Source organism: Ictidomys tridecemlineatus, chromosome 11 (genome assembly GCF_052094955.1).
Source record: "Ictidomys tridecemlineatus isolate mIctTri1 chromosome 11, mIctTri1.hap1, whole genome shotgun sequence".
Classification (NCBI taxonomy): domain Eukaryota; kingdom Metazoa; phylum Chordata; class Mammalia; order Rodentia; family Sciuridae; genus Ictidomys; species Ictidomys tridecemlineatus.
Window position 1 is genome coordinate 101,550,875 of NC_135487.1, and position 20,551 is coordinate 101,571,425.

The 20,551-nt window shown below is 41.4% G+C and overlaps 1 long non-coding RNA gene and 1 pseudogene across 1 annotated transcript; both read right to left on the bottom strand.

Annotated features, from left to right (window-relative positions):
* Positions 1–1,803: 1,803 nt before the first annotated feature.
* LOC144367760 (uncharacterized) lies at positions 1,804–5,483 on the bottom strand. Its single transcript, XR_013427270.1, has 3 exons — positions 5,352–5,483; positions 4,402–4,517; positions 1,804–2,192 (listed from the first exon to the last, which is right to left on the bottom strand). It is a non-coding gene; the product is annotated as an uncharacterized LOC144367760 (long non-coding RNA).
* A 13,660-nt stretch (positions 5,484–19,143) lies between these two features.
* Positions 19,144–20,100, bottom strand: LOC144368635 (poly [ADP-ribose] polymerase 1 pseudogene; annotated as a pseudogene).
* Positions 20,101–20,551: the final 451 nt, after the last annotated feature.

Consider the following 20,551-nt stretch of genomic DNA (forward strand, 5'->3'; position numbering starts at 1 on the left):
CTTTAGTTATGTATTTTGATTGGCATACCTGAATGATTTTCGGCAATACATCAACTCCATTTTTAGTGTTCTGTGTTGCAGTTAGATACTTTTTTTCCAAAAAGAATGTTACAACCCACTTAATAAAAACCACACGAGCTGCCATGTATGGAATTTTTGTACTGTAAATGCTTTCATTATCTCAAGTTGTAGTAATGTACACTGGCTTTGGTCTCAATGGGGGATGTCTGGCAGAAAAAAAAAGAACAGAGTATTGATTAGGTTAGTTATCTGTATAGCAACTAAGAATGAAGATGCAGAAATAGCACCTTTTCGTAGGCTCATTGCTAACTGTCTTGCAATCTGACCAAGAAGAGGGGACTGTTATTGTCTATATACAGCTATGGAAAAATTAAGCTAATAGCTTTTTTAATAAATTTGAGAAATTATATGGGACTATAATACAATCTGGTCACATACCTAATTTAATCTCATTTTCTGACTGTAACATGTTAAAAGTATATAGGCACTTTAGAAAAACAATCTTTTTAAGTATTTTAATATCCAACACAGCACTGACTAAACCTACTGAACTTAAGTTTTTTCTACCCTTTTCTCTTTAGATGAATCCAAGGAAACAGAATCCATATAATATATTTGATGTCTAAGAATTCAGAACATTTCATCTTTGAGATATAAGATACCACATCTTCCAAAGAATTAACAACGAGGTTCATTTCTCATTTTTAAATTCCTTCATCAATATGAAAATCATATGGTACCAGATTTAATATATTACTTGCCATAAATCCAACTCTCTCTCTTAACTAATTTTTGTACTCCTGGAGTATCTGAACGAAGCAGAAAAGATATTTTCAATAAAAAAATTTTCAACCTAGTAATAGTAACAATGTACTATGAATATAAACTAAATTGAAGAATCAAGAAAATTTTTTTAAAAATCCACACATAACATAGCTAACAAAATAGAACCCTAGTATGACTAAAATTCATTTCTATATCTTTCCAAATGTACCAAGCTCCAGCTACTCTCCCTGTGCCTGAGTGTGTGCACATGTAAGTGCAACCGTATGTGTGTATGTACACAGATAAACATGCACAGAAAAGACAAATGAATTAGTTGGTCATGTCCCCTAGTTGGAGTAATGCTCCTAATGACCTTTTCTCCTCCAAAGCTATCTTGAATATTCATGAACTAATTTAGCCTCAGATAATAATAAGAAGATTTGTCCCCCCTTCCCCCTCTTTCACTACTCTAAGGGATGCTTCTGTCCTGTGAATCCTCATTTTTTATGGAAGGAAAACTTTAGGTGCTAAATTAGAAATTGCCTTATGTTTCCTACCCCCGCAAATAAGGGACTTGCTATTCCTATTTGTCCAATCACCCAAACATCTGTCCTCCATAAGCAACTGTCAGTAGTACATGCTGGATAAAAGACCCAGTATAAAAGGGCATACTATGGGCAGCTGTGTGCTCTGCTCTGGCCTGTCTGGTCACTGAGCAAGTTCTAGGGTACCACAACCTACTACCCAGAAGAGGAGACTTTGGGAATGCAATTTTTACATTAAGAGATGGCAAATATAATTTACACACAAAAAAATCATGATTTTTTTCAAAGATAAAGATTTATTTAGAAAAGCACACATATATTTGAGGCAGAATGCAGGCTGTTTCAAGGGAGAGACATCCCTTGGGATAAAGTAAAAACAATCAAGAAAGAATGCCAGCCATCTTGAGAGTAAGAAGCTTTGGAGATAAAGCAAGGAATACAAGGAAAAATGCAGGTTTTCTTCAAAGGGTGAGACAGTTCATGATGTGTTTTATTTTATTTTTGAGTATAGGAGTCACGGTTCCCATTATTGCTAGGAGATGATGCATATCTTAGTATACGTAATTAAAATCACTTATTAGGAAACTTTAAACTTTGCACAATAAAGTTATCATTTAATATAAGAATACATTGATTACTTTAAAATATTAAAGAGTCACTATAAAAGAGACTGTACAGCTTTCCTATGAATGTTGCCTATATACACGTCAAACAGTATTTACCAAGTACAGGTTTGTAGATATTTGTTAACTTAGTAAATGATGGAAATAAATGAGGAAGATAATACTTTCAAAACAATGTAAAAAGAAATTTAAAACCAGTATCCTGATTCTCTTTATTCTTCCACTCCAAGCTTGCAGCCTTTGGATAATATGTGAAAAAGAAAATAAGTATATTTACATTTCAAATTAACACATACAAAATGAAATGCTGTTTTAATTAAAATTCTTTTCATAAATTAAAAAGAGGACAAATAATATTGGCAATCATGAAATAAAATTAAATTTTAACAAAGTTCAAAAGATTAGGATCTTTAAACAATAGGTATTATGTGTTTTCAAACTTGCTCTGCTACATAATGTCCATATTTTTTCCATGTGTTCTTTGAAATGATTAAACATTCCTTGTATCTTTAAAATATCTACTCAGAAATAATCAGGTACTTTTTTCCTAAACTCATAAAAGGCCATTTATAATTACTTTATCCAATACTACCTAAATATAAAATCAATAATAAAAGGCAAAAATCTATGGAATCTTGGAAAGAACATTCTTATTTTAAAGGCAATTAACAGGCTAAAATAAATCAAGCCTGCCAGTCTAGCTAATGGGTTAAGTATAAAGCTTTCACAGTGTTGAGGTAATATTATGAACCTTGAAAACCTAGCAAAGTGAGTGCATAGTGTGAGCACTAGAAAAAAGTCCAGTAACTGGCAGCACTGCCCCAGAAGCCTGGAGAAGACTATCACAGAGGTGCAGTCACCACCATACTACTGAGGGAAAGATGACAGAGAAGGGGGTCTTAACAAGAATGAGCAGAGCAAATTATAAACCACAGAGGACCTATCACTGGTTCTTATTACTTGTTAGCCCAAAGCAGTGCTTACCAGCTTCCTTCATGACAATCCCACCTAGAAAATGACAATATCTGTGTGGTATCTGAAGTAAAGGGATGATTACTTTGGTTGCCTCTGGGGCAGAGGGGATTAGTGTCCATAAACTATCAGAAACTCTGCTCTGAAGAGTCACCCCAACAGACAGAAAGGAAGAGAAGGGAAGAGAAAGGTACAGTCAGGCACATAAAACCCTACATACAGAGTGGTTTCAATGTGTGCAGACAAACCTCTACCCTATATCTATGCCATTCTCTTCTAGTTCTGGGGACTATGTGACTTATTTGATGTTGATTTATTTGAGATGTGTCACTAATGAGTGACACATCTAGAAAGAGAACCAAGGCCCTCAAAACATCAAGTTTTAGATACCCTGTGCTGATTTCCAGGGCATACAGGATGCTCAACCACTTTTGAAAAGGCACATGTGAGTTCCTCATAGAAGAGGCATGAGTTCAATGCACAGCTTCTATAAGATGATAGAATGCCCTGATCAGGCTGTCAAGATTTTGAAGTCTTGGGTTTATGGTGCTGGCTAAATGAAATGGGGGTAGAGGTAGGGATCAGAATTTCCCAGCAAGACTGTACAATCAGAAAGGGCAGCCAAGAACTGAATTTTAAAGGATAGCAAAAACAAAACAAAACAGCTACCTAAAGAAAACTGGAAAGAAGTAGGGAGGGGAAAGAAGGCCAGAAGAAAACATCACAAGTATCACTAGGAGAGAAGCTCATGAAGAAAGGGTAGTCACTGACAAATCACCTCAAGAATGAGCAGAGCAAATTATGAACCAATAGACTCCATCCTGATCTGGGACCTGGGCAGAAGACAGGCAACAGTAGGTGTCAAAGGAATGTTAGGCAAGAAAGAGGATGTGGCAAAGATGATGACTTCAACAAACCTGGCTCTGAAGCCCAGGAGGAACTCAGGAACATGAAAGTGTCCACTGAGAAAAAATAATCTGTTTGGAAATACAGATCATGTGACACAAATCAGCTAATGATGTCAGTTCTATACTATATGGGTAAATCTAAAAAAAGGAGCATGTGAGGTGAATCAGGCTGTGCTAACAGCAGTATGAGCTCATTGCATGTGTTTTTCTTCATACCTTCCAGTCTACTCTGCCTACTCCTGGCCCATGGGTCAGCCTCTAGGCCTGTCTCCTCCTCCATTCTGTCATGCCAGCTTAGATATGAGGGGAGGGAAAGACATAAAGAAAGACAAATTGTTTGAAAGATCACATAAAACAGTACAAATTCCTGGTCTTGCTGAAGTGACCTAACAACGGTGCGTACTCAGTGTTTAGTGAAGTATCATAAAAATCACCCTAATGAAGAGAGAGAGAGAGAGAGAGAGAGAGAGAGAGAGAGAGAGAGAGAGAGAGAGAGAGAAAGAGAGAGAGAGAGAGAGAGAGAAAAGAATAAATGCAACACTGAAATAGCAACAATTTTTCTCTGACCTGAATAACCATATATTTCAACAGTATTTGAAGAAAAAAGCAGGTTTGGTCCTCAGCAATCTTCTCCCCTGATATGGCTGGCAGGAGTGGAGTGATTTCTTCTGGAAATATTTTTGCTGCAGGGTAGAAAATGAGACCTCTTTCACCAAAGTTAAATTTTAAATAGGGTTTTAAAAAATGAATTTTTTTAAACAACCTGATTCCTTCACATCTTACCTAAAGACAAAATTAAAAGCAACGAAAATGAAACACATGTATTTGTAGAAATGGATCTCTCCAGCCATTGGAACTGCTTATACTGAATTCTAAGCCAATGTGGATCCAGGGCTTAGAACACAGGACAAATGTCCCAGAGCCAGCCACCTCTCCCACTGGACTATTCTTTCCCTTTCAAATTCTGTTTCAATCAGCCCCAAATCATGCTAGTCATCAGGCAATAAAGTGATATGGAATAATAAATCAATGGCCCTAATAGGTGAGAGTTCCTTAAAAATTCAAAGGATATAAATGGTCTGATGAGGCCACTGTTGTCCTTCTATAAATGCTACATGAAACTAAACAGCTGGAAAATCAGGATGAATGTCCACTAATAAAATGATAGTGATGACAACAATAGGCAGTCATTTTGGAAGGTAGATTTAAATTGCATTAGCAGATACAAAAACACTGCAGACATACCATGTGTACCTACTTCCTGCTACTGCCAACATCTGTGCCTCCTTTCCATTCCTGTTTCCACCACTTCAGTAAGTTTCTCCTAGCATCATTTCATATAAATAGGCTCCAAATATTTTGATTCTAATGTTTGTAAGAAACTAGTGTGAATTACAGGGAATAATTCCTCTTGAGACCTCATCAGAACTTACACTAAAGAAAATGAAAAATCAAGAATTTGCTCAATTTAAGTGCCAGAGTAATTTCAGTGTGTAGAGTTTACTGACAGTGCTTACCATCAGCTACACTAGGGCTAGGATTGATGAGTGTCTCCAGTGTGCAGGGCCCCCTGGATGATAAGACGGCTGGAAAACCAGGCACGAGGCATGCAAAAATCAGCACCTGTTCTGCGCAGTTTGTCTGAAGTGCTTGAAGCCACAAAGAAACAACCTGATTCCTTCACATCTTATCTAAAGAAAAATTAAAAGCAATGAAAATGAAACACATGTATCTGTAGAAATGCATCCAATGTAGCACCATTCTTAAAGAAAAACTAGAAGTTAAAAGGCACTGTTAAAGTTCTGCACCAAGTTTGTCACTAAATAGAAAGTAAGCAAGGATGCTACAATACAGCACCAAGATTAAGAGTTTGGGTTCTGGGGCCAGAGGGCCTGGGTTCAAATTTAGCCTCTTCCAGTTTCTAGCTGTGACCTGTAGGAAACCATTTAACTTCTCTAGGCCTTAGTCTCCTCATCTGTAAATTAGGGAGGACAATAGTTTTTGCCACAAAGGACTGTTAACATATGTAAGGCACAAAAGGGGGTCCTGGCTCCCAGTTAGTACTATTTATTTCCTATTAACAGTATTTCATAATGTAAGGCCACAGTGTTCACACTCCCATGCTGAAGTGTACCCCACACACTGTTGCCAAGGTAACTCCAGTGTTATTGGGGATCCCAGGTCCAGAGCTGAGTTAGACCCTGAAGACCCTGAAAGTGGAAACTTGCCCACCTCAGCTTCCAGATGAGAAAAGGTCAACCACAGTCTTGTGAGACCTTAGCAGCTAAGCCATGCCCAGAGCCCTGACCTGAAAAAGCTGAGGTGACAAAAGTGTGTGTTCCTATGTTACATAACAGAGGTAACTCACACAGAGAGAAGCGGGAGAGAAGATTTAATAAAAACATGCATTTTTATATTTATGCATTTATACACATGTTTGAATATGCATTAATTTTTTTAAAATTAGAAAATAATTGGCTAATAATCAGTTTAAAACCTTAGCTGGATGCCACTGAGATGTGTCAAAAACTATTTATACACCTATTGAACAGGGCAGAATTTTATTAATTGAAAAGGAACAAATACAGAGCATGGAGAGTTGAAGATTCTAGAAGCTCCCATGCTGTGTGTTCCAGTATTCATTATGTTATGGCATAGAATCCACATTCACTACCCCTGGTCCTCAATGGTGATGCAGCTGAGCTATGTCCTATAGACACTGCATCTGCTAGAGGTGTGGCTGCATTTCTGCTTACTGTCTGCTTATACAAGCAGTCGCAAGAGACCACCAAAATTGCAGGGTTCATCTGTGAAGATGAATAAAGACACACAATGGTCATTTCCACAGAAAAGGCATAAGGGGCTGCCTTTTGCACTGCTCGAGTGCTTACACCAGGCCATACCTAGGCAAAATAGCCCACTGAACACTCTGGAGAGCTTTCCTCCTCCCGGGCAGCCTTGGGATTGACCAGGTATTTCAGCCTCATGTAGGTAATCCAGGAAGATACAGGGATAAATAACAGAGGAGAGAGAAAGGAATTGGTGCACATAGAGAGGAGGTTGTCAGGCTGGCAGTGCAAGGACCTGGTGGTGATCTATTACCCTGCAGCCATTACAGTTTGTTATAGAGGCTTCGCCTGCCACTTGAGCACAACCTACTTTTAGTGTAGTTTCTTAGCCAACCGCAGGTCCTCCCACCAGGTCAAATTTGCTTTTATCCAATGTTGGAGTTTGTGAATGCTGTCAAGATACAAGAGAGATGATCAACCAGTGTTTTAAGAAAACTGGACCTAGATACTGTAATTAGGTAAATGCAAAAGCAACCCATGAAATTGATTCTGCATCCAAACTATTCTACTATGGCCCTGTGGGCTGCTGCCACATTGGCCTGCAAAATCAGTATTGCAAAGTTCTAGGGGGGACTTTACACCTACAAAGGTTATTTTTAAAAAGATTTTGTGCTTTGCAAAGAAAGTACTTGGTCCCAGGCTACCTTATTTCTGCCTCCCAACTCTACCTCCAAGTTGAAGTTCCAGATGGCTCAGGAATCATTAGGTCATTTTCCCCTAACATTCCTGTAAACACAGGGCCAGAGAAAAGTGAGCACATACCCTTGGTGCCCAATCTACACAATGTTCAGCACAGCATCCGGATTCAGGACAGTACTGTGGCCTTCACACTAGCGCCCTTCATGGCATGTGACACTCACTCTCCTTCACATGCAACTTTAAGGAACATGACTTTACGTTAGGCATGCCTCAATGTTGATAAGGTGAGAGCTCTGTGGGCCTGCCACTTGCCTCTTGGACAAAATCTGGGAACAACAGGGATATGTGTCCTGTATTTTATAGAGCTCAGACCTCATTGCCCCTGAAGCTAAAGTTGTTAAGTTGGCCAAGAACCCCTGTGGCACAGAGAACCTGCATTTTGATGCTTTTTAAAGGACCACATGTTGACATTGACTAAGATGGAAGGGACACAGAGAAACTTGAAACTGACTGAGAGCTAAGGTGACAATCTTGCTAGAATTAAATGGAAAGACATGAACCTCTTCTGAGGTCAACATGTGCATTGAACCTGTATTATCAGGCACCTTTCCCCTCTTGCCCACCATAGCAGAGGGCAAATGTGGATGCAGGGCTTTGGGAGCCTGTCCAGGTAAGAAGGAGGAATAAGGTGAGAAGAAAAAAAGTAGTGCTCCCACAATCAAGTCTACAGCAAAGATTTTCCCAGGTGTAAGTGCTCAGTCCTTCCTTCCTCTTGAGTGTCACAGAGTCAATCTGCTTGTTCAGGATGAGGTGGCCTTACCACTGTCTCAGCCAGTCAATGGCCCCTCCCCTGTGGACACACTTTCCACATCTACTTCTCATAGGAATGGTGCCTTCAGATGCTGAAAGCTGGGTTTCCTCAGATGGCATGGGCATTTGTCTGCCTAGGCAGCTGCAACAGGACTGGTGGCTTAAAGGACATACTGTGTTTTCTCATAATGCTGGAGACAGAGCTTCCAGGCCCAGGTGATGGCAGGGCAAGTCTTCCTCTATGGGCTCCCAGAAGAACCTGTCCCCATCCCTGATCCCTCTTCTGCTTTTGGTATTCCTTGGCTTTTGACAGCATTGCTCCAACCTTCATATGGATTTCACATGTATATGCGTGTGTGTGTGTGTGTGTGTGTGTGTGTGTGAGAGAGAGAGAGAGAGAGAGAGAGAGAGAGAATATGTCCAAACTTCACTTTTGTAAGGACAATGTTGTATTGAGTGAAGGTCCTCCCTGATGACCTCATCTTAACTTCATCATCCACCACAAACCTGACTTTTAAATTAGGCTATGATCACAGACACTAGGAGTGAGGACTCTCTTTGGGGACACAACTCAGCTGAAATCTGAAATCTCTTTAAAAGATGCATTGAGAGGACTGGGGTTGTGGCTAAGTGGTCGAGCACTGCCCTAGCATGCGCAAAGCACTGGGTTTGATCCTCAGCACCACATAAAAATAAATAAATATAATAAAGATGTAAAAAATTATATATAGAAAAAAAATCCATTGAGATAGGCAGACCAATTTTAAGACTCACTATAAAGCCACAGTTAACAAGATATTGTACTATGGGCAAAGGGATAAACACATAAATGAAAATAACAAAAAGATTAACCTACACAAAGAGGGCCCCATCAGTATGGTCAATTGATTATTGACAAAGGGGCAAAGGCAATTCATTGAGAACATCTATTGGTGATTAAAAAAATAGCATATTAGGAATAGAAGGAAAACTTATCATACTGATAAAGGGTATCTATGAAATGGAATAGCTAACATCAGAGTCATCATATTTCCTGGGGAAAACCAAATGCCCTCCCCTCACACTGTAAAAAGGCAAAGTGGCCACCCTCACCAGTCACATGAGCATTCTATGTCAGTCCTAACCAACGAGATAGTGCAGAAGAAGAAAAGCATCCATTCTGGGAAAGACAGAGATAAAACTATTTCTATCACAGATGATATGATTTTCCATGTAAAATATCCTAAAGATTCTGGGTAAAAAAACTCCCCCAAATATTAAAACTAATGAGCGGGATTAGCTAAATTGTAGGGTGCAATGTACACAAACAAAATTCAAATGTATTTCTATTAATAGAAATATATATAACTAGAAAGCAAACTTTTGAAATCAATACCATTTAAAAAGGTTTTCCCAAAATGAAATACTTCAAAAAAAAAACATATAAGAGTGTATAAGTGGCAAAGAATTTTAAAAGGATAAACGAACACCTAAATTAGGAGATATAATGTGTTTATGGGTTAGAAGACCCACAGAGTAATAGCTGAGTGATATCTGTACTCACCGCAGGAAGAAAAGCTGGGGCATGATGGAGCCTGAGAAAGGGCTTGCAAATCTAGGGTGACTTGGGACTTGTTCATTACTGTGGTTCCATGCAGTAATGGTGAGCACTCTGGACACTTTAATTCCAACAATCAAAGTTTAATTCTAGGTGGAACCTTTTGTCTAGTTGGGGTAAAGCCCATTTTCTCTCACTCCTTAAGTGAGACTTGGTTTCCCCTCCGAGTTCTACTTGAAGGGACAGGCAGGATTCAGAACAGGGAAAGAGGCTGCTCAAGACAGTGGCTGCTCCCTGAGTCCTCCATGGTACCCTGCTGCTTGTCCATTCAGCCCTGTCCCCCAGTGATGTCCCCTGGCTCCTCATTAATTCAGGTGCCTGAGGCCACAACCACTGGAAAACTGGATACATCAAATCTGGGTGTCCAAGCTTGGGACATCCTGTCCCCAGTGACTCTGAGGGCTCCATGCTTGCTGGCACTGGAGGTCTCCACCCCGTGGCCAATGGGCCCCATGACCCTGCAAGACCCCCTCTGTCCTCAGGTGACCCTAAGCCACTGACGACCAAATCCTTCGCCAGGACACCTGCTTCTATTTAGACCTATTGTCCTATTTCCATTCAAGTAGAAAATACTTGAAATAGGAAAAGGTGTTCCTAGGCTCAGAGGTGGGATGATCAGACTCAGTTTCCAGTCCTGGGTTCAAGCGGTTGGGAGCAGTTCAGTCAGTTACTTAGATTCTTAACTGTCACCCACTTTTGACCTTAAGAACCGCGCGCTTCCGAGTGTCTATTGAGGCCAGTAGGGGGCGCAGGTGCCCAGGGTCTTGCGCCTCAGTGTAGGGCATCCCAGCGGAGTTCGTCCTGGGAGAAGGCAAGAGGAGCCTGAGCAGCTCAGGGGCGCCCCCAGCATCGCAGGGTTGCTCCTTGCTTCTGCCAGGCTCTGCTCTGTGGAGGCGCCCTTGGAGAACATGAATAGTTATGGCGACTTCCTCCTCTTCACGGAGAAATTTAGGAGAGGACTTGAAAGGAGCTTCCTGTCTAGTCAAAATGTTCCCCACCTGGCCACCTGGCGCTTGAAAGGCTTTTCTTTGATTTTTTTTTTTTTTTAATTTCCGTGGAAAATGGTTGCTTTTTGGAGGGACACACTTGGGAGCATCTGAAAAGAAAGAGTTGGGAGCCTTGGATGGTCCTGTAGGGAGGGGATGGGAACAGAAAGGAGAAAGAAAAGGGTCTACCAGCAAGGAGCCAAAATGGTAGTTTTCAGTTGCTGGGTTTGGTTTTTCTTTTTTTTTTTTTGGGGGGGGGGGTGGGTGGGTGTAGGGGGTGAGTATCAGGGATTGAATTCAGGGGCACTCGACCACCAAGCCATGTCCTCAGCCCCATTTTGTATTTTATTTAGAGACAGGGTCTCTCTCAGTTGCTGAGGCTGGCTTTGAACTCCTGATCCTTCTGCCTCAGCCTCCCCAGTTGCTGGGATTATAGGCAGGAGCCACCACTCCTGGCAGTTGCTGGGTTTGAAACACCAGATTTGCCCAATATATATGTTTGTCTTGTTTATGGAACATCAAAAAGCTTAAACTGAGCCATAAATGGAAAATGTACCCCCTCGCCCAGCTGTGAAGGTAGGAAGCCTGCAGTGTCCTATTCTGCCAACCCAGAGGGTCTCTCCTCTTCATATTACATCTATTAGTATCCTGTGAAGACAGTGCCCTTTGGTTTCATTGTCCAGCTGCCTCCACTATCCACTACCAGCTGCAGTTCCAGGGCTGGAGATTGATCCACAGTTGTCCACCCAGTTGTCTTGCTTGGCTAGGCTAAGTGGACACCCTTCCTGGAATCACATATGAAGTGTACTCCTTTGGGGGTAGTGAGCCAACCTCAGGACTACTGATTGATCATGACTTTTATAAAAGAACAGGCAGTAATTAGCAGGCTCTTAAGCTTTTTACAAGAGTGGGACAAAGTCGCAAGGAATCACATCCTCAACAATTTCATTCAAACCGACCAAGGCATGACTTCCCCTGAATTGAAGCAGGAGTTTTCCCAAGGATCCAGCTTGTTCCTTGTAAGCTTGATCCTGCCTTAGAAGCAGGTAGCCTTTCCTGAGTGGTTGAAACAATAGAAAATTTCAAAAGAAAAAGAGAACAGTTTTAAGGGAGCTTTTCTCTTGATATTCTCTAATATTTTAGAACAGAACATTTGATGATTAAAAAAAAAAACCATGTCCTCAGCCCCATTTTGCATTTTATTTAGACAGGGTCTCACTCAGTTGCTGAGGCTGGGTTTGAACTCCTGATCCTTCTGCCTCAGCCTCCCCAGTTGCTGGGATTACAGGCATATCCCCCAAATCAAGGATTCCATCGACTTCCATATTCCCAACTTGTAAATGTGTCCCCAGTCTGACCTCTATCTCTTTTTTCTCCTATCAGAGTGGAAGTTGCTATTCTTTCTTAGGAATAATTCTCATTTGTTCAACATTTAAATCCCTTCCCATCTCCTCAAGGACTTTATTTTTTCTCTCCCATAGTGTTCCCCTTTGCCTCATTACCAGCATTTTTCATCAGTATTTTGTATGCTGGAATCTCTTTTGCCTTAAAAATAAAATTAAATCCATGCCTCAAATGTAAGTTGCACCCAGATCCTGCCATTCATAGTGAAGCTTGTTGAAAAGGCTAGTTACTCTCCCTGTCTCCACATGCTCTCCTGGTTCCTCCTCTGCCTACTGCAGTCTAATCCCTGTTGCCCCGACTCCACTGATGCTGGTCTGGTCAAGATTACCAATGGTTTTCTAATTGTGGAGCCCAGTGACTACATCCTCATTCCTTATACATGACCCGTGTGGCATTTTTCAATCAAACTTTCCCACTTCTCAAAACACTCTTCCCTGGGTTTCTGTGATGCCAAGACTCTTTGTTTCTCCCTTTCTTTCTTCTTTAAGGGAATACTTTCCCTTAAATGTAGTTGTTCCTTGAGACTCCATCTATTTTACCTCTTCTCTGCTCACACTATCAAATTCTCCCTAAGTGGTCTCATCCATTTTCATGATAATTTCCTTCTGGAATCTGGGCTCCATATTTATATACCCAGCTACTCTCTCCACTCATGCCTCAGGATGACTCTCATATTTCTGGCTTGGGAAACGAGGTGAATGGGAAGATAACATAAAAAAGAAGCAAGTTTAGGTGTAGTTAAGTTTGATTTGGGACATGCTGAGTTTGAGGTTCCTGTGTTCAGGAGCCCTGTAGGCAAAGCAAGACTGAAAGCAGATTTGGACATCTTTGAGGTGGTTTGTATTATGGAAAGATCTGGGGGTATTCTTGGTCTGTCTGCCTGTGGATTCATCTCAGACCATTTCATTTATTTTGTTTTGTTTGGCAGGACAAAGGATTGAACCCAGGGTTACCGTACTACTGAGATATAACCCGAGTCCTTTGTATTTTTTGTTTTGAAAAAGGATCTCATTAAATTGCCAGAGCTTGCCCTTGGACTGTAATCCTCCTTTCTCAGTCTTTCTGGTAACTGGCTTATAGGTGTACACCACTACACCCAACTCAGACCCTTTTATTATAGGGTTTTCCCCTAGCCTGAACCCCCTTTTCTTCTGAAACCCCCCTCCTTATTTAACTAATTCATACTCCTATATTCAGACCTCAATTTAAATATCAGCTTTTAGAAAGCCCTTCACTGAGGCCCAGACTACTTGAGAACCTGAGGTTCCCATTACCTGTACTCACAGCCCTCCCTGTGTCCTGATAGTCATAACATTTGATTGTTACTACCTGGTCAATATCTCTTTCACCCCCACTGAGAGACCAGGAGCTGCATCTGTCTCCTTCATTGTTCAGCTCTGCATTTCTCTTATCTAGGAGGGCTGGCACTTGTTTGCTGAATAAAGGAAAGAATGAACCAAAGAGTCTGCAGCTGGGCAGGACTGAAGACTTAATTAAACAGAGCTGTTTTTTCCTTCCATTTAAGTTACTGATAAAATTAATAAACAGCCTGGTGTGGTGGCACATGACTGTAAACCCAGCTATGGGTGTGCTGGGTGGAAAGATCACAAATTCTGGGCCACCTGGGTGGCTTGGTGTGACCTTTTCTCAAAACGGAAAGTAGGGGTGTCTGGAGATGTGGGGATGGAGCTCCGTGGTAGAATGCTTGCCTGGCATGCTTGAGGCCCTGGATTTGATAGCACCAAAATAAACTTTTTAAAAAGTAAAAAGGGCTGAGGATATAACTCAGTGAGAAAGGGCACCTACTTTTTTTTTTTTAATTATTGATCAGATTTCAGACCTAGAACACAGACCAAAGGGAATATCAGAATATGTCTCTAGGTTCACCCTAATGTCGTCCTTTGGTGTGCATAAAAGAGTTGCCACAGTCTGGCTGGGCACAAAATCACAAGCCACTCAAGCAGGAACAAACTTTATTTCCAAAACTCCTTTGAACACCACACATGCAGCCTTCTCCTGGGACACACCACACCAACAGGAAAATCCCTCCTCTGGAAATCCCTCCTACCACACTTCCCCAAACAATGGGAACTCTCCAGGAGTCCAGCAAGAGCTCCAAAATAACAGGCCTAGGAGGACAGCAGGGGTCCAATGTCCAATTGAATGCACATCTTAACATAATCATTATCTCAATGGCTTGCTGGCATCACCTTTCAACCAAAAATGCCATGCATCATTCCTACTTGGCTATGGCTCTTAGCAAAGAGGTTTAAAATAAAGATTAAGGCTGGGGACATAGCTCCATGGTAGAGTGCTTACCTAACATCACGAAACCCTGGGTTTTAATCCAGCTCAGCAAAAAATTAAAAATAACACATACAAATTACTAGTCTACCTCCCTATGCCCACCCCACCCCTAGGGTTCTGATTTAACAGATTAAGTATAGGGCCCTGACCTTTTTTTCTAACAAGTGCTCCCAATAACTCTGATGCTATGGTTCACAGATCATGCTTTGAGAAATGTCAGTACCTGTAATCTGGCTTCTCAACCCTCAAGTCATGAAACTAAGCTCACCGTGGTTACCAGCAACCTCTGTGCAGCCAAATTTAGATTTCCAATTTTCTTTCCTTGTCTTACTTAACATTTTCCACTTGAACACAGGGTGAGGTAAGTGAGGCAGGATCTCAGGTGCAGAGTCAGATCCTGTTTTTATGTAAAATGTTGATATTTGATTCATCATGAATTTTATATTAATTTGATTATTTTAAATATTGCACTGAAATATGATTTTATTGCTGAGGTGTTTTTTTTATTTTGGTGCCCTTTACAGAGATGATTTACCACTGAGCTATATCCCCACCCCTTTTTGGGGGCGGGGGGTCTTGCTGTGTTGCAAGGACAAGCCTCAGGTTTACAGTTCTCCTGTCTCAACTGCCCAAGTCACTGGGATCATAGGTGTCTGCCATTGCACACAACTTTGGTGCCCCTTTAAATTCGAGATCCAAGGCAAGTGCTGTGCCTCCTTCACCTCATCTAGTCCAGCCTGATGGCCTCTGCCCCTTCTCAGCTCTCTTCTTCTTGTCCTTCTTCTATTGCTATTTCTCTGTCTCAGCTGCAGAATTTCCTCTGACTCCTAAATGTGTTTCCAAGGATTCTATGTCCAGCCCACTTCCTTTCTTACTCAGTCATTGCACTTGTGCTAGGCATCTTCATTCTTCCCCATACCTCAGGTGCTAGTAATAGTGCCTTACATTTAGTGGACATTCAGCTAATGCTTATGCAATGACTGAATGAACCACGCCTTAAAGGTACAGCTGTAGATTCACTTTCTATAGCCAGAATTATGTATTATTTCCTAACCTTGGGAGGTGGGGGGAGTACTGAGGACTGACATTTATTATAGGTAAGAAAAAATGAACTTGGAAAGATTGAATAATTTACTAGTAAATAGGAATGGATCTGTCAGACCCAAAGCCCATAGGCCATCTATTGTACTCCAGGATCTCCCACTAGGTAGGCAGTGCAAACCCACAACTCCACCTGCAACACCATACAGGGAGACCACCCACATCAGCAGTCTTGCCCACTCCCTATGTCTACAGGTAGAAAGGCCTGAAAGGAAGAACCTGGGCTAGCCTGCTCAGGTTCAAATCCCAGATCCACCAGTTACCTTTGGTAACTTCATGTTATACTCATGGAGTAAATGGAAATACTGAGAGTGAGCACCGGAGAGCTGCGGTGAGGATTATATGAGACAATTCAAGCAAAGCAGTTAGCACACTGCCTAGTACTTGTTATCTACTGCTGATACTATGGCAACCTTCTAGAACTAAATAATGAAAATAATAGACCCAAAATATGTATAGCAAGTGACTATGAAAAGAAGACCAGTCTAGTACAGAGAAAAAAGATGGTGACAAAAGTTGCTTGGCCTAGCTGGTCACTGAAGAAAAGGAGAATGCACTGAGTCAGGAACGGAACAGAGGATGGGGGAACAGGGAAGTGATAAGGTAGGGATAAAGAGACTTCCATGTGGCTGATAACCATAGCCCCCAGCTATGGTGGCAACATGCAGGGGAGCCTAGCTCTAGAGCAAATGATGTTTTTGCAGTAAAGAGCCTTTCCTAATGAACCAATCTGTATTTACTTCTATTGGCATCCTGGGAACCAGGGTGCAGCAGAGACAATTTGACTCATTCCCCCACCCTTCCCCCAACAAAGCATCATTACATCCAACCCATTACATTAGCTCTTATCAGTCTTGGAAGCTCTCAGTCATCCTCCATGAGCTGTAATAATTTCAGCTAATATCTTAAAGTGTTCAAAGAGCCTGTGATATGTTATGAGCCTAGTAATTGTTGACTGGTTCCCTTTCTATTATGGCTTGATTTTATACCTTGTATCCAAGCTGACACGTGCACTGGGTGCTATATTATGATGAGACTTTTTGCAAAGGCTGATTTTTAAAAATAAACATTAAATATTGAGGCTGTTTTAAATCAAAGTTTAATTTTTCTACCATCTCTTGTTATTCTTATTAGGAAGCCATGCAGTTCTTCATAAGGATAGTAACCTCTAGTGTAAAACTTCGAGCAAGTACACAATTGAGAATTAATTAGGAAGTTAAAATCTAGGATTGAGCCCAAAATAATGAACTATACTGAGACGCAAGAGGACAATGATCATGGCTTAGAGAGACTTGAGAAACTGACCCTCAGCTTTTTCCATGCACCTTTGATTGATGCAAGCATCCTTGCTCCCTAGGGAACCTGTCAGAGCCAAGTGGCTAAACTATCATGGAGGAACTTCCTGGACAACAAGGAATGACCCAGCACCTATCCTCTATGTGTTGCCCCTTCCCCTTTAGCTCCTCTCAGAGTAAAGGGTGCACTCCAGCTGCTTTGTTATCCTGGACCTGAAGGGTTACCCAGAATCAGGCACAGGATCTATTTCTCTAGGGAAAACTACCCTGAAAAGCATTCTTTGACTTGTGGTTCAGCTATATCACTTTACCTATGTTTAGAAAAGCTTTTCAGGTCAATTGGCATCTTCTTATCAGCTGTGGGCAGGTAAGATCCACTCTAGAGAAATTACAGTCTCGTGGTATCCTGGGCATTCATACCACATGGGATTCTAGGTATCTGTAGGTGCCCCCTAACCTTCAAGGTGGGCCCAGATGTAGTGTCCCCCGGAAGTCTGCTCCAATGACTCCTCCATCCCATGTTCCTCATTGGCCCTTTACTAGTTAGTATCCTTTTGATTGAGAATTACAGAAAAGTAATTCCTGCTACACTCAGGAAGAAGAGATTTATTGGATTGCTTAACTGAACCACCCAGAGGTGGAAATACATATTTCAGACCTGACTAGACCCAGGGGTTCAAACACTATCATCAGTATTTGGTCCCACCCTCCCTCTTTCCCCTTAAGGTCTCCATCTGTCCTCTATATTCAGAAGGCTCTGTGAGCTGGGGTTCCCAGGAGCTCTAGACATGCACCTTATAACCCAGCTATGCTGAAAAGAAACCAATCTTTTACATGGGTCCCAAGAACATTCTGGCTTTTGAGCCTCATTGGATCAGCTTAGGTCACATGCCTGGCCCCAGACCAATTTCTACAGCCAGAAGGATGACATACCTGTCACCTGTTTACCCCACTAAAATCACATGACCCAAGAATGGAGGAAGCATGAGTCCCCAAGGGACAATCAAGGTGCTATTACCAGCAGAAGGGGAACAGAGGCTGGAAAGCCCCAAATAAAGAGATGTCCACTTCCTGCTAGAAGGAAGAATATCCAAAGTATCATGTCACTTTACCTATGGATGTTTCCGGGATAGGAGGCAAAATATGTGAGGAAAGGAACTTAGACTTCCTTAGGAGGTCAGTGTCAAGGAATTTGTCAAATGTTTTGTTTCAACTCTTCTACTCCCTGGACAGTAATTGGATAGAATTTCTTGAGGTCAGAGGTGTCCTAAAATTCTTAGAAATATTTGGACTAGAGAAAATCAAGGAAGAGGGCAAGAAGTAACCCACCAGCTTTTTCAGCTTATTTCAAACTCAGGAAGTTTGGAAAGCCATGGTGGGTACTGTGTGTGATGAGGTGTCCAGGCTCCCTAGGAGCCTGGGTGGAATGGTGGCAATACGTGCCACTCTATTTTGTGATTTCCAGCCTCTGTTTCCCCCTTCTGCTGGTAATAGCACCTTGATTGTCCCTTGGGGAATCATGCTTCCTCCACTCTTGGTCATGTGAATTTAGTGGGGTAAACAGGTGACAGGTTCATCATAGGACTGATGCACAAGCAAGCATTTCATACATGGCTCAATTAGCTTCTGTCCATATCACCACCAGAAGACCAGACAAGATTTTTTTTTCTAGCTGGGCACAGTGGTGCACATTGCAATCCCAGCAACTCAGGAGGCTAAGACAGGAGGATCACAAGTTCAAAGTTGGCCTCAGCAACTAAGCAACACCCTGTCTCTAAATAAAAATACAAAAAGAAAACAGAAAGAAAATGTATGTAACCACCAAAAACTATTTGTGTTTTTAGATTTCTGGTCTTGAGAAACATAATAGGCAAATGATCACTGATGATGTTGACAAATATTATTAATGGTAGTATTTTTAGTATGAAATTAGTTTTTATGTTTAGCTCAAAATAAATGCATTACACATTGCCAGAATTAAAACTAAAGATGAAAACTTAGAGAAAAGGGTGGAAACACATTGTTTCCATCTCTTGGGAAACCAATAAGGCAAGTGCTGTAATTTGGCTTTTTTTTTTTTTTTTTTTTTGAAACAGGACTAGTCTAAGCAAACAAAACAAACCAAAAACCTCTCCCCCACTTTCCCTCTACTGTCAGATGTATCTGTCAGGACTGTGCCTGTCTAGATAGAACCCTCAAACCCTCCAATGCAACATTAAACATAAAAGAGATTTGAAAAATTTAGAAAAACCTTTTAACCTGTTCATGTAAAAACCCTTTCTAAGGAGATTTAGTAAAGGTAACATCCATTGGCAGCTTAGTTGAAGTTTCTGCTGGGTGTGTTAGTGCATGAGCACACAGTTAATTCAAATTAGAGTCACCAGGGTGCAACTCACATCTCTGTTTCCCACAGAGATGTGTTAAAGTTGAATTTCAGTTTCAGTACATACTTCTTATTTACCTAAGCAATATCAAAGACAATGTATTCATTATATAGTAGGCAGGTGTGGATAACACCTTATGAGATCCCAGTCCTTTATACTCTCCTGAGTAATACTAGCCGAAGGATAAGGGATAGTTTTGCCCAAATCTTTTGACACTCTGCTTTGCTTTCCCTGCGGTAATTGGTTGATATGTGAAGCATGCTTCAGTTCATACATGTTCCCCAGGACAACTTCTCCCAACAAGATTTAGCCTATCTGGTCTCCCTGAGATGTATGGAAGTAGTAGGTACTCTTTGAGACCATATTAGCAAAAAATATCCCTTTGCCAAACATGTAGCCTGTCACAGGTGCTTCAGGCAGGGCTATGCCTAGAAGGGGACCAGGATCCCAGCAAAGTTGGTGGTCCTGCACCTGTGCCACGCAACCTTCGATTGTGAAGCTACTTAAAGGGTTTGTAGTGTTGGCTCTCCCCTTTGCACTCTACCTTAGAGATATCCAAACTTCCAGGTCATAGGCATTGTGCGTGTGTGTTCCTAACATACTTCCTGATGATCTCTGCTTCTTCAGAGTCTTTGTCAACTACCTTAATGTCACTTTTGAGCTTCTTGTAGTTGACATCAATGGGGTCCTTGCTACTGTCATCAGATCCACCCCTAAGCCAACTGCAGGCCAACCCAATGTCCAGGAAGTTGTCAGGCATTTGTACTTCGGCCTGCACACTGTCTGCATTGTTCAGGAGCACGACTTTCTCATCCCATAGTCAAGGGGCATCAGGGTGTAGAAGCAATTTGGTGGGGGGTGGGGAGGTGTATCTGGGATTGAATTCAGGGGCATTTGACCACTAAGCCACATCTTCAGCCCTATTTTGTATTTTATTTAGAGACAGGGTCTCACTGAGTTGCATAGCACCTTGCCATCCTCCTGCTTCAGCCTCTTGCACTGCTGGGATTACAGACATGTACCACCACACCCAGCCTGCACATATAAGCCAAAGAGTTTTAAATTTTCTTTTAAGTTGAGTCCTGTTTGGTGACAAGTTAACACTCCCACTAAATCAAATGAATAGATTTTAAATGGATATTAAAGGAAAGGCTATCCTGTCTTCAAGAAAGTATATAAACTTCTCCAAAAAACATACAATTTAAGACATGTCAAGTACAACCCACTGACAGTAAAATCTGATACTCTGTACACCTGCAGAGTTACACATCTGAATGACAATAAGCCTCCAAAATTAAAAGGCTGATGCTTGCTGAGTATCCAAGAAGCCTTCCAACAACACAAA